General features: G+C 54.2%; 1 pseudogene; it reads left to right on the top strand.

Annotated features, from left to right (window-relative positions):
* Window positions 1–26,530, top strand: LOC115896500 (annotated as a pseudogene).

Here is a 26,530-nt window from a genome sequence, read left to right on the forward strand (position 1 = left end):
TCTTGCTCTTCAGCCTGGACCTGTGATATGATTGGCGTGAGAAGGAAGTGTGGATTCTGGCGGTAAGGAAAGTGGGGGCTTACTTTCCCGTTTTCCCAAAAGGCAGATGCAATCCCTGCACCCTGAAGGAGTCAAGCAGTAAAGGCGACACAGCAAGACTGTCGGGGACTCAGGCAATGAGGATTTGTCTCCTGAGGGGCCTCAGAAAAGGCCGTTTCCACTGTGTGGAGTACAGGAATGGAAGGTTTCACCAGGGTGGAGTGGCTTCCAGAGGGTCCCTGTGGAAAAAGCGTGGCTGAGCAGGCCCAGAGGGGGACGAGGACACGTTTGGGGGCTGGAGGAGCGCAAGGACATGCTCAGGGGGCCAAGACTGTCGTAAGGACAGGGACAGGGTGAGGGCCCGACTCAGGGACACCGTGTCATAAAGGCGGGGACAGGGACGAAAGAGGACAGACTTGTGGGGACCATGATGTCATAAAGCTTGGACAGGGACCAGGACAGACAGGGGACCTCGTGTATCATAAAGACATGACGGGTACTGGCACAGACTCTCGGGACCTGATGTCCTCATAGACAGGATAGGGAGCAAGACAGACTTGGGGGACCATGGAGTCATAAACGCTAGGGACAGGGCCGGGACAGACTCTCGGGGCCTGGGTCATCAAGACAAAACAGGGAGCAGGACAGACTTGGGGGGACCATGGAGTCATAAACGTAGGGACAGGGCCGGGACAGACTCTCGGGGCCTGGTGACATAGACACAGATGGGAACAGGAAAGTCTCAGGAGGCATGGCATCTTAAAGACCTGATAGGGTGGGGATGGGCACCTGTGGTCTCTGGGGTTGCGTGTCAGGGGCTGGTTCTGTGTGGTGGTGCAGAGAAGGATGGAGGCCAAGTCTGAGAAGGGGGCCGTGTCCACATGCACAGATGGGGGCAGACAGGAGGTGCCTGGGGTCCCACCACACAGGATGGCGCTGCCAGCCCCGGTGCCACAGCAGCCCAGTTCCCCGGGCTTCAGCCCAGTTGTAATAACACGGGGCCCATCAATCCTCAGTCATGCTCACTCCTGAACCAACCATCACAAGTCTTCAGTGGAATGACTAAAGATCCTCCTTTCGCTTGAATTGTGTGTGGAGTGTGTTTGTGCGTTTGGTTGTGTGTGGGAGTGTGTGCATTCTGTGGTGTGTGTGGGAGTGTGTGTGTGCGTTGTGTGTGGGAGTGTGTGAATTCTATGGTGTGTGTGGGAGTGCTGTGTGCATTGTGTGGTGTGTGCAAGTGTGTGGTTCGTGTGTGGGAATAGAGCATTGTGTGGTGTGTGGGAGTGTGTGTACATTGTGTGGTGTGTGTGAGAATGTGAGCATTGTGTGTTGTATGTGGTTTTTGTGGGGGGTGTGTGGTATGTGTGCAGTATGTGGTGTGTGTGGTTTGTGTGGTGTGTGTTATTTTGTGGGGGTGTTTGTGGTATTGTGTGCGGTATGTGGTGTGGTGTGTGGTTTGGTGTGTTGTGTGTGGTGTGCGGTGTGTGGTGGTTGTATGTGGTGTGTTCTGTGTGTGTGCTGTGTGTGTGTGTATTGTGTGTTCCCTTTGTGTGTGTGGTTCATGTGTATTAGGTGTGTGTGTGTGAATGTGTTGGTGTGTGGAGTGTGATGCATTTTGTGGTTGGTGTCTGGTATGTGTCATGTGCGCTGTGCAGTGTGTGGCTTTGTGTGGTGTGTGTGTTTTGCTTGTTTTACATGGTGTGCAAGTGTGGCGTGAGGTGTGTGCTTGTGTTTGTGTGGTGTGTGTGTGGTGTGTGGTTTGTGGAGTTTGTTGTGTGTGGTCTGTTTTGTGTGTTGTGTGGTGTGTGGTGTTGTGAATTGTGTGGTCTCTGTGGTGTGTGTTTGTGGTGTGTGGTGTGTGTGGTGTTATGAGCTGTGTGATGTGTGGTGTTTGTTGTGTCTTGTGTGGTGGTGTGTGTGGTTTCCTGTGTGTGTTGTTTGTGTTGTGCGTGGTCGTGTTGTGTTGTATGATGTGTGTGACGTTTGTAGTATGGTGTGTGGTGTATGTGGTGTGTGGTGTGTGTGGTCTGTGTCGTGTGTTGTGTGGTGTATGTGGTGTTGTATTGTGTGTTGTGTCTTTATGTTGTGTGGTGTGTGTTATGTGGTATATATATGTGTTGTATGGTGTGTGGTGTGTGGTGTGGTGTCAGTTACGTGGTGGTGTGTTGTTGTGTGGTGTGTGTGGTATGTGTGGTTGTTTGTGGAATGTGTTGTGTGGTGTGTTGTGTGGTTGTGTGGTCAGTGTGATATGTGGTGTGTGATGTGTTGTGTATGGTGTGGTGTGTGGGTGTGTGGCCTGTGATGTGGGTTGTTGTGGGTGTGTTGTGTGGTGTGTGGCCGTGATGTGGGTTGTGTGATGTGTTGTGTATGGTGTGATGTGTGGTGTGTGTGGTGTGGTGTGTGACCTGTGTGGTATGTGGGGTGTGGTCTGTGTGGTTTGTGTGGCATGTGGTGTGTGTGTTTGTGTGTGGTGTGTGGTCATTGTGATATGTGGTGTGTGGTGTGTGTGTATGGTGTGATGTGTGGTGTGTGTCTGTATGGTGTAGTGTGTGGTGTGTTGTGTGGTGTGTGTGGTCTGTGTGGTTTGTGTGGCATGTGTTGTGTGGTGTTGTGTGGTGTTGTGTGGTCAGTGTGATATGTGGTGTGTGATGTGTTGTGTATGGTGTGGTGTGTGGTGTGTGGCCTGTGATGTGGGTTTGTGTGGTGGGTGTGTGGTGTGTGGCCTGTGATGTGGGTTGTGTGATGTGTTGTGTATGGTGTGATGTGGTGTGTGTGGTGTGTGTGTGTGTGACCTGTGGTATGTGGGGTGTGGTCGTGTGTGTGTGGCATGTGTTGTGTGGTGTGTTGTGTGTGGTGGTAATTGTGATATGTTGTGTGTGTGGTGTGTTGTGTATGGTGTGATGTGTGGTGTGTGGTATGTATGGTGTAGTGTGTGTGTGTGTTGTGTGGTGTGTGGCCTGTGGTGTGTGTGTGTGGTGTGTTGTGTATGGTGTGATGTGTGGTGTGATGTGTGACCTGTGTGGTATGTGGTGTGTGGTGTGTGGTGTGGATTGTGTGGTGTGTGGTTGTGTGGTGTGGGTTGGTGGTGTGTGGTGTGGGTTGTTGTGGTGTGGTATGTGGTGTTGTGGCGTGTGGTGGTGGTATGTGGTGTGTGGTGTGTGGCCTGTGATGTGGGTTGTGTGGTGTGTGGTGTGTGCGCATGTGGTGTGGGTTGTGTGGTGTGTGGTGTGTGGTGTGGATTGTGTGGTGTGTGGTGTGTGGGTGTGGGTTGTGTGGTGTGTGGTGTGGGTTGTGTGGTGTGGGGTGTGGTGTGGGTTGTGTGGTGTGGTTGTGGGTGTGTGGTGTGTGGTTGTGTGGTGTGTGGTGTGGGTGTGTGGTGTGGGGCTGTGGTGTGGGTGTGTGGTGTGTGGTGTGGGTTGTGAATGTGCTCACAGGCCATGGTGGTATCGAGGCTGAGCGTGGGCCTGAGGGGAAGGAACTGTCCTGGAGTCTTCCCTGGCTATTGTGAGGTCCGTGCCCCCTCACTCGCTGTCCCCCGTGGGGTCTGTCCCCCCGACTCGCTGTCCCCCATGGGGTCTGTCCCCCTGACTCGCTGTCCTCCGTGGGGTATCTCTCCCCAGCTCGCTGTCCTCCGTGGGATCTGTGCCCTCCTCTCGCTGTCCTCCGTGGAGTCTGTGTCCCCCGCTGCTCGTTGTTGTCCGTGGGGTCTGTCCCCCCGACTCACTGTCTTCCGTGGGGTATCTCTCCCCAGCTCGCTGTTCTCCGTGGGATCTGTGCCCTCCTCTCGCTGTCCTCCATGGAGTCTGTGCCCCCCGCTGCTCGTTGTCGTCCGTGGGGTCTGTCCCCCCGGCTCGCTGTCTTCCATGGGGTATCTCTCCCCAGCTCGCTGTCCTCCGTGGGGTCTGTCCCACTCACTTGCTGTCCTCCGTGGGGTATCTCTCCCCGGCTTGCTGTCCTCCGTGAGGTCAGACCCCGGCTCGCTGTCCTCCGTGGGGCAGGTGCGGCCCCTGCTGCTGGGCTGCTCCGCTGTCCTGGGCTGTACCGAGATCCTGTGAGGAGATGTCTGTGTGCTGGCCAGCATGGAGTTCCCACGCCCCCCGCGCGTGGCTCTGTGGAACAGCATGACCCCAACGCTCCACGCCTGTGGCCGGTGGTGCAGGTTCATGGTTCTGTCATCTGCCACTTAGATTTGGTTTTGTTTTGGATTAATTTAGATATAATTTTAGATTAATTTGCTCACCATGTTTTATCTGTGATAATTATATGATAGAGTAAATCTTTAAATAATTCTTTTGGAAATGATTAATGGTTGGTGTACTTTGAATATTCACACATTCCAAAAGAATGTTTTCTCTCAAACTTTGATTATCCTTTGGCCAGGTGCATTTTAGATTAAAATGCTCTCAGAACCTGAAGAATTGCTCTACGCCTAAAAACCGGATGCAGTACAATTTGCAGGTATCCATATATTGTAATGAATCTCCCTCTTGTTTTCTTCTGATAACACTGTAGGATTTTTTTCTACATCCTTGCCACTCACATTTTCACTGGTGTGGATGTATTTCTTTTTCCAATCGTCCTTTCTGGCCCTTGGTGCACAGTGTGGACCTGAAGCCTTCAATCTTCTCAACATTCTTCAGTGTTTTCTTCTCTCACAGACGCTCTACCTTCTTCTTCTGAAAGCCTGACAGATGAACATGGTCAGGCTCCAGGCTCCAGGCTCCAGGCTCCAGGCCGCTGAGCGATTCCTCTCTTCTGTTCTCTGAGATCTGTGGTCCTTCCTGGATTTGATCTTCCAGGTTTTACCAATGTGATTTTTGGCAACATCATTTCTGTTGTTGGCATTTTCATTTGGGTTTTGTTTTTAATTGGGAATTGTGTTTTTAATGTACAAGATTGTCTTTCTGTGTTTCTGTTTCCTTCCTTGAAATTTTCTTTTCTTTTCTTTTTTCTTTTTTTTGAGATGGAGTCTCCTTCTGTTGCCCAGGCTGGAATGCAGTGGCACAATCTTGACTCACTGCAGCCTCGACCTCCCAGGTTCAAACGATTCTCATGCCTCAGCCTCCCAAGTAGCTGGGATTAGAGGCATGTGCCACCATGCCCTGCTAATCTTCGTATTTTTAGTAGAGACGGGGTTTTGCCATGTTGCCCAGGCTGGTCTCGAACTCTTGACCTCAGGTGATCCGCACGCCTCAGCCTCCCACAGTGCTGGGATTACAGGCGTGAGCCCCTGCGCCCAACCAAGGCACCATGGTCTTGTTTCACAGCTGTGAGTCTCTCAGGTCTCCCTGAGACATTCTTGTGTGGCTCAAGCCCCAGGGCCCTATGGCCTCGCATCCGCCTGGTGTCACATTTGGAGGACCAGGGAGGAGCCCCAAAGGCGGCACAGAGCCACTGAATCGTGGACATTCACGACTGCAAGGAAGAAGAATTGTGAACTGGTTCTCACTGTCTCTCTTCCCAAGTAGTACATTTAATACCAACTTCATTTTCCGAATTTTTTTCCAAAGAGACAACAAGGGCTTTGCACGAGGCATAATGTGGGGCAGCTTCCTAACACTCCTCTGTCAAGACCGCCCAGCCCCTCCAGATCCCCACCCAGCAGTGGCTATTCAGTGCCTTTCACTGCCTGTCCTTCCCTCCCCTGACACCACGTCCCTCCCTCCCCTGACACCCACGTCCCTCTTCCCCTGACACCACATCCCTCCCTCCCCTGACGCTATGTCCCTGCCTCCCCTGCTGCGCTCCCCACCTGACTGGCCAGGAGCTGCCGCAGTGTGCGTTCAGAACCTCCAGCCACTGCACATCCGGACAGAGGCCCCAGCCCCACATGGCTGGACGGGCTACCCTGTCCTGTGGAAGGGAGACACACGGGACCCTGTGGAGTGAGCTCTTGGGTCCTGCTCCTCTGGAAGCTCAGGGGAAGCTTCTCGGGAGGATCTGGGAGATTTCAGTGTTGCAGCAGGTTAGTAACGGCTTAGGAGCTCTTCCGGCATTGCCTCAGTTTCTCGCAAGCGCACCCCTCTGCTCCATGTGGCCTCTCTCTGATGTGGGTTTTCCTTCTGGCACCTGGGGAGTCTTGGGTGAGCCTGTGTATTCGTGAACAGGTTCTGGGACCTATCACTGTGTGGGGGCTGTCGAGGGCTCCCCAGAACTTAACAAATCCTCAGGGGAACTGAGGGGTGGTAGCACCAGCACGGGGTGCCTGGCCAGGTCCTCCGCCCAGGGGCTCCCACACCCTGGAGAGCCATTTTCTGTAGCCGCTCGGCTCTGGCTGGGGTCAGATTCTGCAGCATGTCTGTTCCTTCCCCTTGGCAGGGCCCTGCACCGGTTCTTCCCAGCCCCGCTCTCTCCTCTGGGGACGTGGCCCCAGGCAGTGCTGGGCCATTGGCTCTCAGTGCTGGTCCTGGGGGATGATGTTCCTGTCCCTGAGGTCTCCCTGACAGTATGTGGAGCCAGCCCTCCCCTGGGGCTGACGGGGCTGGTCCTCCCCTTCTGTATCCTGCAGATGGACACCCGCTCCAGGAGCCAGTGTTCCCGGAGCCCAAAAGCCGTGCCTCAACACGGAGAGCTGGTCTTGCCGCCCGCATCTCCAGAGTGAACGACTGGTTGTTACCCCTGCACTACTTCCAGGTGGTGACCTGGGCTGTCTTCCTGGGCCTTTCATCGGCCACCTTTGGGATCTTCATTCCCCTCCTGCCTCATGTGTGGAAATATGTCGCCTACGTGGTATCCTTTTCACTGTGGCACGGTCTGAGCGGACGGGGCTCCGGGAGGACCCTGCAGTGGGCCTGGCTCTGGGATCTGGTCCATGGCTGCCTGGCGGCAGCAGTCACCTGCCCTGGGCCAGACTGTGTCCCCCGAGCCTGCAGGTGGGCCCAGTGGCCACTGGTGCTCTGTGCAGCCCCTGCTCAGGGTCCGGGTGGATAGGACAACTGCTGACCCCACATCAGGCCATTCCTGTGTGGCTCAGGGTCAGGGTGGACAGGGCAGCCACTGACCCCATGTCAGACCACCTGCTCCCATCTCCCAGTGGGCGGGGGACCCTGCGTCTGCTCCCATCTCCCAGTGGGTGGGGGACCTGTGTCTGCTGTCATCTCCCAGCAGGTGGGGGCTCACATCTGCTCCCATCATCTTCCAGCAGGCAGGAGCCTGCGTCTGCTCCCATCTCCCAGGGTGCACGTCCGTGGAGCATGTAGGCTCTGCCCTACCCCCAGCAGACCATGTCACTCAGTCAAGAAACCCCAGGCCCCCTAGGGTCGCTGAGACATGAGTATGTGAGGACAAAGGGGCCTGGGGGCAGTTGGCCTGCGTTTGGTGCCTGGGGGCACTAGAACCCTATTTCTAAAAGTGGGATGTGTCACTCCTCACTAGAGCCTGCCTCAGTGGGGAAGCGGTGACCCACTGTGTGGTCCTCGGGCTGGGCCATCCTGGGCAGGTCTCTGGTGAATGGCAGAGCCTGGTGTGTGTTGCTGCGGCACGGGCAGGGAGGTGTAGGGGCCGGATGCAGAGTGACCAGGTGTGCAGCCCACCAGCCTGAGCACCTCAGCCACCGGCAAGGCCATGTCCCTGTTTGCTGAAACTTGTTGCTGTGGCATCTTTCAGTTTACAGAGGTAGAGACTACAGTCAAGCGGACCCGCAGGTGCCAGTCACCTGCTTCAACGGTGAAGCTTTTGCTAAACTTGTTTTACCTCTCACACATGTGTACCGGAGTAAAGTAACCTTAAAAAATCTCAGACATCGTGAAATTTCACCTGTAAATGCTCCAGTTTGTGTCTGAAAACTATTTTTATTTTTATAACACCGTGCTTTATCTCACTTAAAAATTACATAGCCATTTCTTAACATCATATATTCCTTTTCCGTATGGCCATTCCCCCAATTTTCTAAACAAGTCTTTCTGCAGATGCGTGGCTCACATCGGGAGCCATGTGCCATGGGGCTGCTGTGTCCCTGAAGCCCCGCTTCCTCCATCTGTTTCGCTCCCAGGCCTTTGACTGGTCAGAGAAACTGGTGCCTTTGCCCACAGAAGGCCCCTAAGTCTAGACTTGGCTGGATTTTTCCCCAAGTGCAACAGTTTCCCTTGTGGGAAGGCTTTTGATAATGAATTCAATTTCTTTGATAAAAGCTATTGTTTCTCCGTTTCTTGTTTCTATTTTCATAGGTTGTATTTTTCTTCTTTTTCTTCTTTTTTGAACGTGGAGTCTCGCTCTTGTCACCCAGGCTGGAGTGCAATGGTATGATCTCAGCTCACTGCAACTCCTGCCTCCCAGGTTCAAACGAATCCTCCTGCCCCAGCCTCCTGAGTAGCTGGGACTACAGGTGCGCGCTGCCACGCCCTGCTAATTTTTGTATTTTTCGGTGGAGATAGGGTTTCACCATGTTGGCCAGGCTGGTCTTGAACTTCTGACCTTGTGATCCCACCTTGGTCTCCCAAAGTGCTGGGATTACAGGTGTGAGCCACGGGGCCCGGCTGATAAGTTGTATTTTTCAGGAAATTGGAGTATTGCACGTAGGCTGTCATATTTCTTGGAATACAGGTGTTTACAGTGTTTCCCACTATCCTTTTTCCGTCTGTAGGGTCTGTAGTGCTGCACCCTCCTTCCTCACTATCCTGGCCATTTGTGTCTTCCTCCTCCACCTTCATCAGTCTTCCTGGGGTTTATCCCTTTCATTCATCTTGAAAAGAGTCAGCTTTTTAATCTATTAATTTTCTCTATTTGCCTGTTTTTCTTCTATTTAAACAAAATCTGCTTTTATTTTTACTACTTCCTTCAACTGACCTTGGGTTTACTTTGCTTTTTTTTCTATCATCTTAAGATGGAAACTTAGGTCATTGATTGTAGACCTTTCTTACTTTTTAATGTATGTTTAAAGCTATGTATTTTCTGTAAGCACACACATGGACCCAACCACACACAGAGAGACACACACTGCCAGTAAGGCTTTTGGCCTCTCATTCAACCACCCCGTCTGGCTCAGTGATTCAAGGGTGTCTCCCCAGGGATTTGAGGCTCAGTCTCTGGGTCTTGGGGTGGCTTGTGCGGCTAAAGTTCCCTTGGGAGGTCAGGCCACACCCTCTCTACAAGTCTGAAATGGGCTGGGCCCACCTGGCCTCACAGAGAGCCTTGCCAGGGGTCCAAGGGTGTGCTTTAGTGAGAGACATGAGTGCTGACTCATCCTGGGTGCTCTCTGGCTCCATCCCTCTTGCAACCTGCGTCCTGTTTGCAGGTGGCTCTCCAGGGCTGTGAGTGGCTGTCCGGGGCTGGGAGTGTCTATCTGGGGCTGGGACTGTCTGCCTGGAGCTGTGAGTAGTCGTCCAGGCTGCGAGTGACCGTCTGAGGCTGGGAGTGACCATCCAGGGCTGGGAGTGACCATCCAGGGCTGGGCATGGCTGTCCAGGGCTGGGAGTGTCGGTCTGGGACTAGGAATGTCTCTCTGGGGCTGTGAGTGGCCCTCCAGGATTGCGAGTGACCATCCAGGGCTGGGAGTGTCTGTCCGGGACTGAGAGTGTCTGTCTGGGACTTCGAGTGACCGTCCGGGACTGTGAGTAGAAGACTTTGTGTCCCCCTGTCTGCTCCCTGGCCTCCCCAGTCCTAGGGGATTTAGGGAAGCAGTGCTCATTTCCCAAGAGGAGGCCTTTGCTGAGAGGCCCTGAGTGTGCCCAGTCACCAGAGTGGGGGTTCCGTGGGGGTCTAAGACCATGCCTGGATACACGTGTGGGGGGTTGGGCTTCTACCATGGGGGGTGCTGGAATGTGGCAACCCATGTTTCCACCTGGCACACACTGCCAGCCTTGCACCCCTCCACTCATCAGGAGGACAGATCATAGTTCTGAGTAGTGGCCTGTCTCTGCCAGGCCCAGGGTGTGCCCTGTGGCCCTGCTGGCATTCCCCAAGATCCCCTGCCATTGGCCGAGCTTCTGCTGTGGCCCAGAGTCCGAGTTCTCCACCTACAGCCCTGAGTCCCCACACCCCCAAAGCCTGGGTCCCAGATGGCCTCCCCCTACTCCAGGGCCCAGAAATCCACAGACCTACAGACCCAACCACAGAGCTGCACGGCAGCGCCATTGGCCCCAGGTGCCCTGCAGTGAGGGATGAGGATGTCACTGAAGCCCACAGTCACTGACTCTGTGCCGCACGGCCGGCCTCCCTGCTCCAGCACATGCCCTCCAGACATGGGTGTCCTCCTGTATTGCACCTTCAGTGGCAGGTGAGAAGACAGGCTGTGATCGGACCATGCCCGAGGCAGTCCACGTCAACATGCTCCAACAGCCCCCAGATGCACTTGATAGGATTTTTAATCCAGAATCTGGCCAAGGTTTCTGGGCGTGTTGCAACCGAGTCTCTGGGTGTGTTTAGGTCAGCACAGTGCCTGCCTGCCTTTTCCCTGTCAGCTGCTGGTATCTCCTTGACCACAGCGTCACGGTGTATCCAGACCAGTGTCTTGCTCCACGATCTGGGGTTCTGTGTGGTTGAGGCTGAGCAGTTTCAGAAGAACGTGGCGCGGGGTGGCGTCGGCCTGTCCCCACTGCTCTGTCAGGAGGCCTGGTAGGTGGGGATGCAGCGGTTCCTTGGGAGGGTGGGCCGGGTCTCTGCCCCTGCCAATCCGGAGTGGTTGCACAGGTGGACTCTGGGTCTCAGGTATGTCGCTTTCCATTGCAACCCTCATCTGAGTCACAGTTACGCTGGGGGTGTAAAATGCTGTGTTTCCGTCTGCGATTCCACTGCATGGCCCAGTGGATGCTCTGCAGAGGAAGGCGCCCTCCCCTGCTGCTCTGCCCGCCATCTGTCTCTCTCCCTCAGCATCGCCAGGTGGCCGCGGCACGTCCTGGGGCTGCCATCACAAAGCACCAAAAACCAGGTGCCTGCAACAGCAGACATATCTGGTCTCACAGTTCCAGGGCCCGGGGTCCCCAACCGTGTGGAATCGGGGGTTGGCTGCACCCTGCTCCCGCTGAAGCTGCTGGAGGGGATGGCTCCGGCCGCTCTCCGCGGCTCGTCTTCTGGTGTCCACACTGTCTTTTCTCTGTGTGTGTCTGCGGCCTGTTGGGTACCCGTTTTTGTAAAGGTGCCGGTCATTGGAGTAGGGCCTACCTGAAATGGCCTTACCCTAACAGGACTATCTGCAAAGACCTTATTTCCAACTGCGGTCACAGCCACAGGTGCTAGGAGTTAGGGCTTGGACCTATGTGGGGGATGATTTGACCCTCCACACCTGGCTATTTCCTTATGCGCCGCTAGAATCCCTTCTCTCTACTCTTCCTTTGGCCTGTGGCTTGGCCATGCGTGCCTCTGGGCTGTCACCTGCTCTCTGGTAGGTGAACCCTCTGTGGCTCCCCTGTACCCTCTACTCCACACCTGGATCTCCATTTCTAACGGAGCCCTTGGTGTCCCAGCCCTCAGTCCATGCTGCCCCTCCCTCCCGCTGGCCGGCGCCGGGCTCAGGACAGCCTCCCCAGCTGCACCCCCCGTGCCCCTGGGCCAGCAGCACGTGGCTTTCCATTGTGGCCACTGGAGGGTGCCCACAATATCTGGCAGCTGCAGGGACCTGGGCTGGTCTGGGAAGTGACCACCCAGGCCCTGTGGCTGCAGCCCCTGACCCTAGGGGAGGTCAGGTGCAGGGTGAGGGATATTGTATTGTGGAAAGTGGGGAAGAAATGGAATAAAGACCCCAGGTTAGGCGGACATTTGAGTGCCAGGCTTGGCCGACTGTCAGTGGCCTCGTGCTCAAGCCCTTCCAGAGCATGCCTCAGTGCACACGTGCCCACATCTGTTCTTCTGCAAAGGGAAACAGACTCCGCGGCCACCACATCCATAGGGCCTGTTGTGTGGAAGGGATTGGAATCTGTGTAACTCTGTTTAATCTGGAGAAATCTCTTCCCAGCAAAGTCCTGTGCTGTGGCCCAGGGCAGCACGAGCTTGGCGGCCGCGCTGGAAGATTCACCAGCGCGGAGTGGCGCTGCACCTTCCCAGCACGTGTCAGCTTTGAGCCCCGCAGGGACTGATGAGGTGCCAAGACGTGACGGGGACTGCACTGGGCCCCAGGAGTAGGGGCTGTGGGCTCGCTCTCCGCCTCCTCTCTTTTCCTGCCTGGAGAACAGGGCGGGGAAAAGGTTAGCAGTGTTACAAAGGGCACAGGGCGTGTGTCCTGGGCTGGCGCTGCCGCGCTGTTTGTTTACAAAATACAGATTGTTGCTAGGGGAGGTTCCGGCATAGCTAGGTTCTCATGACAGCTTGAGACCGAAACTTCCAGAGGGCAGGCGGTTTGCGTGGTGAAAGGGAGACACTTACTCTAGTTCTTTTACTGTTTATTGCTTGTTGGAACATAAAGCACTACCAGGATAAAATTAAATGTGAAAGTAGAAGCAGAGAAAATTGAGAATACAGTACCCAGTGTCTCCTATCCTGGGGCTCCCGCCAGCTCAGGAAGGGTCACCCGCGTGGGTGGGTGATGGGCAGAGTGGCCAGCTGGGTCAGTCTGGGCAAAACATAGCCAACTTAAGGTCACCAGGATCATTCCTATGGGTGATGGATGTCCCAGGAGGACATCCTTTTGCAGAGCGTGGCCCTCGCTGGCCGAAGTGCGGCCGATGGACAGCAGGGCACCGTAGTGTGCAGTGAAAGATTTGCTTCAACCTGGTTCTCATGAGAAAAGCTTTGAGTCCAGGGAGCTGTCCGGGGGGAGATACTGCCCTGGAATCTTAAGGGGGGGTGTCCTTTGCCAGCTGAACCCTGGTTTCTGGGTGGATGCCTTCAGGGTGACCGCCCGGCCTCAGCGCCTGCAGGTTTGGAGACTGGCTCGGGGCGCCACGGGTTTGCCTGGCAGGTTCAGGCTCAGGTCAGCCCTGAGCTCCTCCACATGGAAGTCAAGGGGTCCTGGTTAGGGCCACACCATCTCCAGGTTGTCTCCTGGTGGCCCCTGCAGCAGCACCGCCTCCCTGGCAGTGGGCTTCTGTGTATGAAGCCTGGAGAATGTGAGGCTGCAGTTGGATGTGGTGACAAAGGGCCTGGGTGGGCGTCCTCAGCCTGAGCTTCACCTGCTGCCCAGGCAGAGGCTCTGCCTGGCCCCGGCCTCCCTGCCCACCGGTTTCCAGTGAGGGAAGTGCTGCTCCAGCTTTGCAGAGGAAGGGGCTTCTCCTGGGTCACAGTGCAGCTTCCTGCCTGGTCTCATTGTCCTCGGCGGCCACGGAGAGCGTCCCAAGGCTCCAGATGCCCTCTCCGTTGCCCCGGCAACCACATAAATAGTGCAGCGTCCCTAGCTCAGCCTGCAGGGAGCGGGTGCACGAGACAGCAGGCGGGATGCAGCCTCGTCACGTCGGTGTCACCAGCTGGACAGTGAGCCCTGCAGCCTCAGTCCACTCCCGTTTGACGGGGCCCCTGCAGGCCTCTCCTCTAGCATGGTGGGATCAGAGTGGCCAGGGCAGGCGTCTGATCAGTCCTGGCCCCCATGTGAGTTCCCCAGAGCCTGGCTGGCCTCCAGCCGCACTGTCCAACTCCCACCGCACCCCAGCCTGGGCAGCCGCTCCCTAGTCCCATCCCCTTGGCATCCAGATCATTCTCTTCTGTCCTTGCAGCCATGTCTGCACCCACAGAGCCTCCTCCTCAGCTCATGCCCACAAGCACCCAGGGTCGTGGCCACGTGGGTGCCTGGAAGATGCAGGGTGTGCGTCGCGTCCTGCCGAGGGCTTCAGTACCTGTGTCTGCGTTTTGGTCGGAACCAGCTTCACACTCAGGCTTCCCATACATTACAGCACATTCTTACGGGACCCTTGTCAGGGAAGGGCTGCTGCATAAAAACCCTAACCCCATGCCTCAGGGTGGTGCCAGGACAAGGCGGAGTGTGAGCCCAGCAGCAGCGAAGCTGTCCCAACATTGCCTGAGGGGGCTCCGAAGAGGGGCTCTGTCAGGAGGGACAGCAGCCCCCTGGCCTGGCACAGGACCCACCCTGCTGGCAGCCTTCTGCTAAACTCCCTGTGCGGCCTTTTGCACATGGCCAGCACCTTCCTCCTCGCCCCTGTGCCAAGGTGGACAGCGCTGTGCCCCGCAGGTCGGTAGCCTGCGTTTCCATGCGGTGAGGGCCTCTGGGCTGCCCTGTGGAGACGGCTGTCAACCCTGAACTCCTGGCTAGAAGGCAGTCCAGGGGCCAGGCAGGGTGACGGGAGGGCCCGCACTCCACCCCTTCTGTTTGGTTGCCATGGGGAGTCTGTGTTGGTCCCAGTGTGAAAGGAGGAGGGAGCCAGGATCTGAGGGCGGGAGCTGATGTCCCAGTCATGGGGAGCCCAGCTTCTCCTGGCTCCAGGGGACAAGAACCCTCTCCCATTGTCCCCGCAGCCAGGCTCTGAGACGGAGGCCCAGGTGAGTCTGGGGTCCTTGAGAGAGTCTGGAGTCCCTGAGAGAGTCTGGAGGGGCCCTGAGTGAGTCTGGGGTCCATGAGCGAGTCTAGGGGTGGCTTCCCTGAGCAAGTCTCGGGGAGAGGGTCCCTGAGTGGCCGTCTGGGGTCTAGAGGGAGTGGGTAGATTGTGCAAATCCCTGCCTCCTCCCCCTCTCCTGCTGTCTGAGGCTGTGTTTCTCTCCCAGTGCTCAGGGATCTCTGGTATAAAAGAACCCAGGCTCCCCAGAGCCTTTGGGGCTGCGTCTGGCTGTGTTTACACCCAGGTCTGTCCCTCAAGGTGTAAAGGGCTTTGGGGTCACTGTGGTTGGCTGGGCTGGCTGAGCCTCTGGGGATGTGGTGCATTCTGTGGGGTATTTGCCCTGTGTCCAACAGGGATGAACAAAAAGGGCATGGGAGCAGCCATCCCGGTCTCTGCCTGGCACAGGGCTTGTGTGTGCAGGGCTGATGGGTGGTCTCGTCTCCTCTGGGCCTGGGTAAGCAGGGCTATGTGTGCACCGCTGGGTAAACAGGGCCAAGTGGGCAGGACTGGGTGTGCAGGGCCGGGTGAGCAAGGCCAGGTGAGCAGGGCCAGATGTGCAGGGCTTGGGTGTGCAGGGCCGGGGTGTGCAGGGTGGTGTGTGCAGGGCTTGTGTGCAAGGCTGACTGAGCAAGGCTCGGGTGAGCAGGGCTGGGTATGCAGGGCTCAGGTCTGCAGGCCTAGGTGTACAGGGCCGTGTGTGCAGGGCTGGGTGAGCAGGGCCATGTGACCAGGGCTGGACCTGGTTGAGCTGGGCTTGGGTGTGTAGGGCCAGGTGTGCAGGGCCATGTGAGCAGGCCCAGTGAACAGGGCCCGGTGAACAAGGCCAGGTGAGCAGGGCTCAGGTGTCCAGGGCTGGGGGAGCAGAGCCAAGCCTGGCTGAGCTGGGCTCCAGTGTGCAGGGCTGGGTGTGCAGGGCTGGGCGAGTAGGGCTGACTGGCGGCCTCACCTCTCCTGGGCCCTTGGGCCTCATGGGGACGCCTCATGCCAGGCTGACCAGGCCCTGGGCCAGGTTCTTCCTTGACGTGCCAGGTGACCGGGGGGATCTTCTCCTTCCACCTCGTCGTCCACCTGATTGCCTCCTGCATCGACCCGGCCGACTTCAATGTCAGACTCATGAAGAACTACTCTCAGCCCATGCCGATCTTCGACAGATCGAAACACGCACACGTGATCCAGAACCAGTTCTGCCACCTGTGCAAGGTCACCGTGTGAGTGCCCACCCTGGCCGAGGCCCCGCGGTGTCAGGGTCACCTCCAGGGGCCCGGGAGCTCAGGTCACTGCTGGCCCCACAGAGCCCCTGCCGTGGCCACAGCTGACACTAATGGAGCTTCCAGGGAATGGCCCTGTGGCCCTGTGGCTGCGGGTGGATAGCCCCTCATTGTGCTGTGAAGGGGGCACAGTGCCAGGCTGCCCCAAATCCTCTGCAGGCAGGGCTGAGGCTGGAGGGCTGTGTCTGTCACCTGCAGGTGACCCGCTGCTCCCCTGGAACGGAACGCAGTGGCACTCAGGCATGTTTGGTCCTCAGTGCATTTCGTGCACGAGGTCCCTCCCCCGTGATCCCAGGGCAAGAGAGCGCTGTCTGTCTTGGGGCTTTTCAAGGCAAGCCCCAGGGAAAGAGGGAGGGAAGGGTTCCAGTGTCTCCTGGGGCCTGGGGGGCATCCATGATGGCCTGGGGGTGGCTACAGGGCTGCTGTCGGCTGCAAGGGAGGTTCTGTAGGCACAGGTGGGATCCAAGCCCCCAGCCTCAAGTCCTGGAACCATAAGGCAGGTGCGGCCTCCTCCAGGACCATTGCCCAGAGTGAGGCTGGTGCAGGAAGGCTGGGGGGTGGTCTACGCTCCGGCGTCTGCACCCACCACAGACACGGGCTCCTCCTGCCCTGTGGCTACCTCTGCCCAGTGCTGCCCTGCTTCTCCTCCTCCCCACAGGCCTCAACTCCCTCCCCCAGCCTCCCATTCCCCGCCGAACGCCCACTCCCCAGGCCACACAGGGCTGGTTCCCCCGAGGCACCTGGCTCCTGGTGATGGGGCTCCAGGCCCTGGCCCAGCCTGCGCACTTGGGGCCTGACACCCGTTCCCCGATTCATCCATCCAGGAACAAGAAAACCAAACACTGCATTTCCTGCAATAAATGTGTATCTGGCTTCGACCACCACTGCAAGTGGATCAACAACTGCGTGGGAAGCTGTAATTACTGGTGAGGGGCACAGCGGGGATGGCCGGCGCGGGCCAGGCTTGGGGGAGTTCGGAAGGGAGGGGTCTGTGGGCAGGGGTCCTCGTGGTGAAAGGGTGGAGGGTCGTCTTGGGGCTGCGTCCCTGTCCTGTTGTGGTGATGCTTGGTGCCTGTGTGCCCCGGCCTCCTGTCTGGCTCTGGGGCTGTGGTGCAGCCGTCCCTGGACAAGCTCATCCACACAGTGTTAAGTCCCTGGAGGCCCAACGTGGGCATTTGCTGGGCTGCCCTGCCTGAGGCCTCCTGACCGCGCTGTCCTGGGCCGAGCTGCCTTCTCTCCACCTGGGCTGAGGCTCATCCAGCACAGGGGTGGGGCCACGGGAGGGCAGTGGGCACTCAGCGGGGACTGACGAGAGGTGTTTCCCCTGACTGCGGTGGAGGATCCAGGGACTCTCAGGGCCTGGTGTTCTGAGCCCCGGCTGTCAGCAGCCCTGAGTTGTGAAGATCACCAGGGAAAAGAACCACATCTGCCCCCAGCTACTCCGTGCTGACCTGAAAGAGGCCTCGGTGTGTGTGGGAGTGGGGACCAATGTCATCTGGTGTCACAGGACGTGCCGTGGGGTCCCTGCCCTGCCTCCCTGCCATCCCACCTTGAGCACAGTGTGTGTCCAGAGTGGCTGAGCAGCCCGCAGGGACAGAGAGGCTGCGTCACTGCAGAGTGAGTCCCGAGGCCACACAAGATGGTAGGGGCCGGGGAGACCCACCTGCCTCCTCCCCGGGAGAGGAGCAGCTCCAGGACGGCCGAGGTGTGGCCGGCTCCTCTGGGTCACGCTAGCCCTGGGTGCCACTTCCTTCTGGACTCATTATGCTCTGGTGCCTCGAGCTGGCTCAGTCCGGCGGGGCCTGGCGGGGACAGTGAGGGGGTGAGGGCCCACAGGCAGGTGGCAAGGAGAGGGTTTGCCTTCCTCAGGAGGGGCGCTGGAGAGGCACCGTGTGGGCACCAAGTGCAGACGCCGCCTGTGAGTGACAAAGGGGCGTCAGGAGAGCAGGGCTGGGGTCATGGGCGCCCTTGGCTCTGAGCAGCAGCCAACGCCGGCATCTGCGCCAACCTCACTTCTGTCCCTTCATCCGCCAGAGGCGGAGAGAACAACGGCATTGAGAGCAAGACGAGGAAAGTTGAGGAGCTGATGGCAGAGCCCCGCGAGGGACGCTGCCTACCTCTTCGTGATAAGAAGAAGGGGGATGGAAAGAAGGCAGGCGGCCCTGGTGTCCCGGGAAGACCGTGAGCACTGGCCTCACTCAGATTGTGTGGGCTAAACATGGGCACCAGGGGCAGGAGGTTGTGCTAACCAGGAGGAGACGGCCCTGGGCGGCTGTGGGGAGAGGAGGCCCCACGTGAATGGCTCTGCCCCATCCTATGGGCTTTGGTCTCTGTGGTCTTAGAGACCCACCTTCCTTACTGGATGAAGAGGGGAGTCCTGTCCGGACAGTAGGATGAAGATGAGGGGTTTTTAATCCCTACAAGTGGGCTCAAGCCCAGGAGGACTGGGGGCAGGTAGGGCATGTCCGCTGCCTGGAGGGGCTGCTGCTTTGGAAACCCAAGCTGGGCATGGAAGGCCTCGCCACGTCCTCCGCGCTGCGCAGCCACATCCAGGCCAGGCTCCCAGGCTCAGCGCTGACAGGAGAGCGCACTGGTGGTGTCAGGAACCAGGATACCAGGAAGGAGGGCTGGGACCACCCGCCTGGTTGTCGCTGTGTCTCATCCAGAGACCTGAGAGGCCATCTGCCTCCCACTCCATGAGGCTGAGGCGGTTGTGGAGGGTGGTCCTCGGGGCAAGGTCGCCAGTCTCCTGTGCAGGCTCCTGGAGGTGCAGCCTGGCCTGCATGTGTGTTCTGTTCATCTAGGGGCAGGTATCGGGTGGAGGCCATGGGGAGCTGTGTCAGAAGCAGCTGGCCACTCAGACTTCATTTTGAAGCTGGAAGATGGACCTTGGAGAGTCCTCAGTGCTCGTGGCGAGGGCACAATTCCCTGAGCAGGTGAGTGATGTGGGGCTGCCTTCCAGAGATGGATGGGAGCCACATTCACGGTAGATCATAGAGAAAACCTGCTTGATGAGGTCAGGGAAGCACAGCCTTCCCCACATTGCCCAGCCGGCCAGGGAGCCCTGGCCATGCTGGAGACCCTGGGCCCGCCTGGGAGGTTTCCCGGCTTCCCTGCCCTCAACCTCACCATGACGCTCAGGTTAACTGTTTTCCCACAGAGCTCACCTGCACCAATGTGGGCCTCTGGGAGCCACAGGGCACGCTGAAAATCTGGTTTTGATGGTATTTGTGCAAACCTGGGCAAAAGAACATATATTTTAACTTGAATATAAACAAGCACAAGTTTGTGTGCTCAAACCACGACAGGTTCTGGGGGGCGTGGAGGACTAGCCAGAGCCATGTGAAGCAGCTCAGGGCCCGGCCAGGGCTGAACACCCAAAACACTGCAGGCGACGGGGCTGGGCTGGCTGCAGGCAACTCCATAAGGCACCCACCGCCATCTGCTCCTCACTGCAAATAGGCCTCTGTGGGCGGCTGCCCCAGTCTCCAGAAATAGTCACGAGACATCAGCTCTCACGGTGTTGGTGCTTAGGGAAAGAAGCATGGAAATTTTGGCCCCTCCACGGAAGCTCGTGGCTGAAATAGGTGCAGAGCCCATTTGATTAACGTTTATTAAGACGAGTCTTTTAGATAAACGGGTATCTCAGGTTTTCCTTTGCTTCGATGCGCTGCTTTGCTGCCTGCATTGCAGGCCGGGTGGATGGGGCTCTGGCCGGCCTGCTGAGGTGGGCTCTGTGCAGGGCTGCAGGGATGTGACCTGTCTCGGCCCCATCAGAGGCTGTGCTGAGTGACACTGATGGCACTTGTGTTCACCTCCTGGGCCTGGGGCTCTGAGTACCTGCAGGAGTGTGTGCTCCCAGGACCCACTAGCCAGCACCTCGGGGTGGCCGCCACACTGTGTGGTCCTCCGACTTCAAGGTCTCTGTGCATCCCCCAGGGTGTGCCCCACCCCGTGTCCAGATGTGAGGAACCCCGCAGGCCACCTGGACCCTCAGACAGAGCGGCCCCTCCTGAGCTGGCCTCTGACCCCCGCCAGTGTTCCCAGGGGATCTGGAGCAACCTCTCAGGCTGCATGGTATGGGGGACCCAGGTCTGTGAGAGGCAGCTGCTCTTCTGACACCACGGACGATGCAGCTCAGTGAGGCCTTGGTGGGCAGGGGGGCGTGGGCCGGTGCCGGTCCCCAGGTCACAGCTGCAGACCTCTCTTGCTGACCATCAGCTAGCTGTGGAGCTGGACCCACGAGGCGCCTGCACCCATCCTGGCCTCACAGGGCCTGCATGGTGGGCGGAGCACGGCTCCCTGCGCAGGGGCTGGGTCAGTGGCGCTGGCTGCCTTTCTGAACTGTCCTGCGGGCGCTGTGCAAAGCTGCAGGGCTGGTAACTTGCCCTGTTCCTCCTTTCCCCTTTCCAGAGGCCAAGAAGATGACCACCTTTGAGTATCTCGTTAAGACCCGCAAAGAAGAGAGTTCAAAACACCAAGCGGCGAGGAAAGATCCACTCGCGCAAATGGAGGAAGGATTTCTCCAGGTACTGCTTATGTCTCTGTTCCGTGTCTCAGGCCTGGGACAATGTCTAAGGTCTCCCTGTGGTTGGGACCTCTCAGCCATGCTCCTTTGCTTCAGGGCTGGTGCAGCCTGTGGACGCTGCTGTGAGTGTGTGTAGTGCGTGTGTGTCTGTGTGTGAGGCTATATGCATGGGTATGTCTGTGTGTCTTTGTGAATTTAAATACCAGAAATGTACCAATGACTTCCTAGTGCAAAGATAGTAATGGAACTGGGTCTTCTAAACATTTCTATACTTCATTATACATCTTCTATCTCTCCTAAGGTTGAAATGTGCTTTGTGCATCTTTTTTTTTTTATAGACAGAGTCTCGCTCTGTTGCCCAGGATGGAGTGAAGTAGTGAAATCTCAGCTCACTGCAGCCTGCACCTCCTGGATTCAAACAATTTGCCTGCCTCAGCCTCCCAAGTAGCTGGGATCGCAGATGTGTGCCACTACGCCTGGTTAATTTTTGTATTTTTAGTAGAGATGTGATTTTGACATGCCAGGCTGGTCTCAAACTTCTGGCCTCAGGTGATCCACCCACCTTGGCCTCTGAATGTGCTGGGATTACAGGCATGAGCCTCTGTACCTGGCCTAAAACATGCTTTTTAACTTAAGGAAGTTAGTTCCCTTTCCAGTTAAGGGACATGAATTATTATAACTAACCCAAGAAGACATAGAAAATCTCAATAGACATAGAGCTGCCGGGAGACTGAACTACTAATTTAAAATCTCCCAGTGAAGAAAAATCCCAGGCCCTGAAATCTTCATGCATGAATTCTAGCAGAGATTTTAAGGAAAAAATACAATACCAACTACACACAGACTCTTCCAGAAAACAGAGAAGGAAGCAACACTTCCCAGCTCATTCAGCAATGCCACCATCAACCTGACACCAAAGCCAGATGTTCATTAAGCCAATACATTCAGGAAACACAGGCAGAGATCACTGATAAGACCTTGGCAAACCAAATCCAGCAGCACCGGGCAGGACCATGCACTGTGGCCAAGTGATATCACTCCAGGGGTAAGCAGTGGCTTAAGACCTAGAAATCAATTACTACAGCTCAGCACATTCATCCAATAGACAACAGTGACCATGTGATCAAGCCAATCAATGCAGAAAAGGGTTTGTTACCAGCAAGTTCCCATTCATGATTTTTAACAAATCTCAGTGATCTAGGAATGACAGGAAAGCACCCTGTGGACCTGACATGACATTTTCTGGTGAAAGGCTGGTGACCCTCTCTTTGAGGCTGGACATAGGCGATGACACCCCTTCCTCCTACTTCTAATGTCACAGGAACATTCCGGCCGGCCCAATGCAGCAGGGAAAATGAAGGCACACAGAATACAAAGTAAAACTGTGTTTATTTGCAGGCAACAAAATCCTAAAAAGTATGTTTTAAGAACTAGTTAAGATAATAAAATTGCTTAACAAGGATGTGGGGCACATATTAAAATACATCCTCACACATCTCTATCCACCAGCAATGAAAAATCCGGGTTATATTTTTAAAACTTCCTTTCACAATCTTATAAAAAAGAATAAATTCGACAAACCTTGTGCAAATATATACACTGGAAGCTACACACCATGACTGAGAGAAGTCAGAGATGCTCTATTGAGTGAAAAGGTATACAGCATGCATAGACTGGAAAAACGTACTATTAAAAGAGCAATTTTCCCCAAACCTGATGTACAGATTTACCACAATCCCTGCTGAACCCCAGCAGGCTTCTGGTTTAGCAGAGATGACAAAGTGGTCATAGAATGTATATGCAAATTCAAAAGACCTAGACTACTATACAAGCGAAAACAATTTTGAGAAAAAATAAAATTGGAGAACTTAGGCAACCAGACTTTAAATCTTACTATAAAGCTGTAGCACTAAAGACAGTGTGGCGCTGACATAGAGAGAGACATAAAGCTACAGTAATAAAAACAGTGTGGCACCAATGTAGAGACAGATACGGAGAAATGGACCAGAAAAAAGGTCCAAAGTTAAACCTTTCATTTATGGTCAATTGACTTTAAATAATGGTACTAAAATAATTAAATGGGGAGAAATTATAGTTCAACAAGTGGTACTAGAACAATTGGATATCCACATGGAAAAGAAAAAAGAATGTTTTGAGTTCTTCATACCTGTACAAAGATTACCCAGGACCGCTTCGTTCCCCACACAAAAATTAGCCCCAAATCCATCTGACACCTAAACTTAAAAGCTGAACGTAGAACACTTCTAGAAGCAAGCATAGAATGAAATCTCTGTGATCTTTAGTGAGACAAAGCTTTTCTTTGATATGACACCAAATCACTGGCTATTAAAGAAAAACATCATAGTTTGGACTTTACCAAATTGGAAAATATTTGCTCTTCAAAAGTCACCATTAAGAAAATAAAAATATGGGCACACATGAGAGAGATTGCAGGTTTGGTTGTAGAAAACCACAATAAAGTGAACTTCTCAGTAAAACAAGTCACGTGAACTTCTGGTTTCCCAGTGCATATAAAAGCTATGTTTACATGACATGTGTGCAACAGCATTATGTCTAAAAACTCTGTGTCTGAATTAAAAGTGCTTTATTGCCGAAAGCTGCTTCCACCGACACTCAAAGTGAGCACATGGTGCGGGGAAAATGGCGCCGATAGACTTGCTTGACCAGGGTTGCCACAAACCCTTAATTTGTAAAAAAAAAAAAAAAAAAAAAAAAGCATCTGTGAAGTGCAGTAAAGCAAAGCACAATAAAGCAAGGTGTTTGTTCCTGTGAAAGCCACAGACAAAAAAATATTTTCAAGTCTTAGACTGATGTCCAGAATACACAAAGACACAAAGAGCTTTCAAAGTGCAATTGTAAAAAACAAACAAAAAAACACACACAAACAAGCAAGAAACCCAGTTTTTCAAATGGGCAAGAGAGCGGGGCACAATGGGAAGCACGTATAATCTCAGTGCTTTGGGAGGCCAAGCAAGAGGATTGCTTGAGGCCAGGAGTTCAAGACCAGCCTGGGCATCTCTACAAAAATAAATAAAAATACATACATACATACAAAAAATGGGCAAAAGATTTGAACAAACTCCTTACCAAGGTAGATATATAGATATATGGATGCCTCATAAGCACATGGGAAAAAATGCTCAACGTCATTCTACATCAGGCAGCTGCAAATTAAAACCACAATCAGATACTACCACACACCCAGGAGAATGCCTGTCATCAAAAAGACAGACACCACCGAGGGTTGGTGAAGTTGTAGAGAAATTGCAAGTCTCCTCCATTGCTACTGAGAGTTAAATGAGGGTGTAAAGTGCCACCACTCTGGAAGACAGTTTGGCATTTCTTCAAAAGATAAATGTCTATGACCAGAATCCCACTCCCAGTTTCTCACCAGAGAAATGAAAACGCATGCACACGTAAGTGGTTCTGAGATCTGAACTCAGGGCCCAAGAGAACTCCAGGTACCATTCCTCAAAACCCACTAATAATAGACTTGACTTTTATGTAAGAATCAGCTGCATGTCGACAACTTCTTTTTTCATGTTACGCATTTTCGTTTACCCCACAGCAAAGAGACGGCGCCCTGGGCTCATCTGCACAGGGGTAAGTTGCCAGCTTCCTGCAGTTGCTTGGTCACTGAAGAATAGCTGTATTCTTTTCTTAACTCAAATGACTGGAAAATAATTCACCTATGATGAGACATTTTGACATCATGGGATGATGCAGTAGAAGATAAAATCTCAAAAACAAAGCTGAGTTTGGTGGCATGCTCCTGTAATCCCATTACTGGGGAGGCTGAAACAGGAGAATTGCTTGAACCTGGGAGGTGGAAGTTGCAGTGAGCCAAGATCATGCCATTGCACTCCAGCCTGGGTGATAGAGCAAGACTATGTCTCAAAATACATAAATACATATATACATACATACATACATAAATACGATGGATCATGGGAGTGTGTTGGAGATGCTTGCAGACGTCCAAGGCGAACTGAGTGAGGGAGCCTGCAAGTGGGGCACCAGTGGGAGCACTGAGGACACAGCACAGGATGTGTGGGCAGATCTGGACTCACATCCAGAGGTCAGCTCTGGCAGAGCAGAAGAACTTGGAGAGGAAAGGAGGGCAGAGGCAGCTACCATAGAGCTGTCTCTCTGCACTGAGAGCTGAGCACTCATACACCTAGCAAAGGGTATAAGGCTAAGGGTGCAGGTCCTCGCAGATGTCCTGCGTGCTCCCTCCCAAGAGGCTGTGCAGCGAGAGGGAGGCTGTACAACTTGACCCCTCCCATTCCCATCAGGCTGCAGTGCCCAGTTTTCCTTCTGTGGCCCCAGAGATTCAGAAGGATCCACCTGAAGATCTAGGGTTTGTCTTTCACTCCACTAGGAGAGCCCCATTCTGACCATGGAAGGTCACACCCTGGCCCTTAACTCCAGTGGCCACAGTCACTGAGAGTCTGATGGGGACTGGCCTGCACCCCCAGACCTGGCCTGTGAGCTGCTTCTCTTAGCTGCAAGCTCAGTCCAGGACCTGCCTCTGATCCTGCTGCTGTGATATCCCCCAGAGGCATCCCAGGCCCACCTCTCTCACTCTTTGCAGGAATCCAAAGCTCCTCTTAGCAGAGTGATCAGAAACTAATTGGCACCGTAACCTGCATTTGGACTTTGGCATCAGACAGACCTGGGTTCTAGGCCAGTGTGGAGATGCTGCTGGTTCTATAACCTCGTAAGTTTTTAGTCCACTCTGAGCCCCTATTCCTCACAAGGATATGGGGGATGTTAGTATCGCTTCCCAAGAAGGTCATGTGTGAGCTCCTGGAGTTGTGAACGTCACTGTCAGGGTCTGGCTTAGGGATGCCCAGTTAATAGTATGGTGGTTGCCTCTTTCCCCTTGTTTTGGATCCCAGGTGCCCAGAGTCACACTAATCCCAATCCTGGGTGGGTACACCGATTCATCCTTGATCTGACTGACCTGCTTCCTTCACTGACTCTGTATGTTGTTTATTTATGATAATGGAGGAAGCACCAAAAACAAAAGCAGAGTCTGACGTCGTCTTTGTCTGCTGTCAGGGCCCCCATTCCAAGTCCTTGCACCCCACTCATGTTCTTCATTCTCTTGCTTTCCTTTAAATTCTGTTCCTTAGATATCTATATAGATATAGATGTATATTCCTAAAGAGTACATACATGCAATACATTGGTAACTTTTTCTTTTTTTTTTTTTTTTAACAGAAAGGACGTTGTGTGTATGTAATATCTGGAGTCTTCGGGGAATCACTTTTTTCACTTAATACTGACTTGCCAAGGTCCGTCCATACTGCATGTCACTTTCTTCCGCTTGCTCAAATCTGTTGAACTCTTCTAATGAACTTTTTATTTCAGTTACGTACTTTTCAGCTCCAATTTTTTTGGTTTTTAAAAAATATATAATTTCTATCTCTATTAATAATCTAATTTGCTCATATGTAATTTTTCTATTTTATTTAGTTGTCAGTGACTTCCTTTAGTTAACTGAGAATATTTAAGACAGCAGATTTAATGTCTTTGGCTAGTAATTCAAATGTCTGAGCTTTCACAGACATAGTTTAGGCCAAGTTTTTTTCTCCTGTGAATGACCCATATTATTCTATTTCTTTATATGTTCTATAATTTTTTTTTTTTTTTTTTGAGGCGGAGTCTCGCTCTGTCGCCCGGACTGGAGTGCAGGGCCAGATCTCAGCTCACTGCAAGCTCTGCCTCCCGGGTTTACGCCATTCTCCTGCCTCAGCCTCCCGAGTAGCTGGGACTACAGGCGCCCGCCACCTCGCCCGGGTAGTTTTTGTATTTTTAGTAGAGACGGGGTTTCACCGTGTTAGCCAGGATGGTCTCAATCTCCTGACCTCGTGATCCGCCCGTCTCGGCCTCCCAAAGTGCTGGGATTACAGGCTTGAGCCACCACGCCCGGCCATGTTCTATAATTTTTTGTTAAAAACTGGATATTCTGAGTATCATAATGTGGTAACTCTAAAAATCAAGTGCTTCTATTCCTCTGGGACTGTGGATTTTCTCTAGTTAAAGGCTGGATCCATCAGTTTGTGACTTTTTCAAACTGCTTTTGCAAAATGTGTATTTCTTGTCACTGAAGTTGTTCTTCCTTTATCTATACGACCAGCTAGTGAACCATCAAAGATTTCCTCAATTATCTAGCTACAAACAAGGGGGAAGGTCTGTCTCTTTAAATCTTCCAGTGGATGCTGCTGGAGGAAGCCACTGCTGCCAAGTGGATC

Source organism: Rhinopithecus roxellana, chromosome 3 (assembly GCF_007565055.1).
Source record: "Rhinopithecus roxellana isolate Shanxi Qingling chromosome 3, ASM756505v1, whole genome shotgun sequence".
NCBI classification, from domain to species: domain Eukaryota; kingdom Metazoa; phylum Chordata; class Mammalia; order Primates; family Cercopithecidae; genus Rhinopithecus; species Rhinopithecus roxellana.